The sequence below is a fragment of the Malurus melanocephalus genome, unplaced genomic scaffold (assembly GCF_030028575.1).
Source record: "Malurus melanocephalus ecotype Western Australia unplaced genomic scaffold, MMel_1.1 scaffold_38, whole genome shotgun sequence".
NCBI lineage: Eukaryota > Metazoa > Chordata > Aves > Passeriformes > Maluridae > Malurus > Malurus melanocephalus.
The window spans coordinates 2069293-2070611 of NW_026623270.1; positions in this window are offsets into that span (position 1 = coordinate 2069293).

Below are 1319 nucleotides of genomic sequence, written 5' to 3' on the forward strand. Positions count from 1 at the left end.
GAAAGAACAGGATAATTTCAGTTTAAGAAGTTCACTTGGGACTTAACTACATGATGTGTTTGACCAGCTAATCATTCAAGAATAACCATACCAAACTACTTTCGAGAACCATCTCACAGATTTTTGTTAGTTGATCTTTTTTTGGGGGGTGGGGGACCAAATAAAAACCCACCCACCCAACCAATGAAACCTCAACAATTTAATTTTGTACCAGTGTGTTCACACCATAAAAGACAGCTTAGAAAAGTTAGATCATTTGAAAATAAGTACACTGAGAAAWCATTTTGAAGTTCTGAAACTACAATTAATAAAGGGAATATTCACTAATAAGAGAGTAAATTAAAATAAGGATTTGAAATTACATTCTGTGCTCCTTCTTTCCTGTGACCTGCTCAGTAAATGAGGACCAGAGAGGATGTTTTTTGTCAAGATGCATTAACCCAGACTTGACAATAGCCCTATGGCTACTCCAAAGTCTATAACTCTCCAGTTAGTTACAGAGGCAGATACCCCTTCCTGTGGCACTCCTGCTGCCTCCTTTCTGCAGCCATATGGGGACCTAGTCTGGGGTCACAGCAACAATTTAACTCATGAGGGACACACTCAGGTCAGGCATTGCTTTTGYTGCAGTGCTGTGCTCTCAGCTACCCTGTCTCTTCCCAGGGGCTCAGAGCTGAGCTCAGCAAGTGGTTGTCACATCTCCGTTGTGAGTGGAATCACAGCTGGCTAATACCAAACCTATTGTGATATGTCATACAACACATAGATCATCAGAGCCAAGGGTGGGTGTAACAGTTATTGAATTGGTTCCCTGTCTCTCGCATATCTGGAGATAGGAGTATTCCAAAGGGAGCAGCAAAACTGCCCTTCTCCTGCAGCAATCCAAGGTTTCTCACAGCTTCCCTCTTGTTTTCCCGCAGCAATGTTGCATCTACTTTTCTTCCCTCTAAGCTGCACCTTGCAGTTATCCCTCTCCATTCATTGAAGAAGGGTCAAGTTGAAGCYGTACTTAACCTAAGGCTTTAGCATGGCCTTGCCTTGCCACCTCGTCCTATAAAAAGGATCAGGTCCTAGAGCAGAGCTGTAGCCTATCTATATTGGTCCAGGTTGTATTTTTCCATGGATAATGCAATCACAGACCTCAGTGTGCTCTTCCAGAGGGGAGTAGGGCCATCACACATCCTGCTGCTGCAGGAGATAAGGGTGCACAATAGCCCAGTTCATGGTGYGCAGCCTGTAGCACACCAAGATGAACTTCACCTCTGCTGACAGACCAGGTCAGGGGCCAGGCAACGGGAAACAAAAAGAGTCTCTTCCCA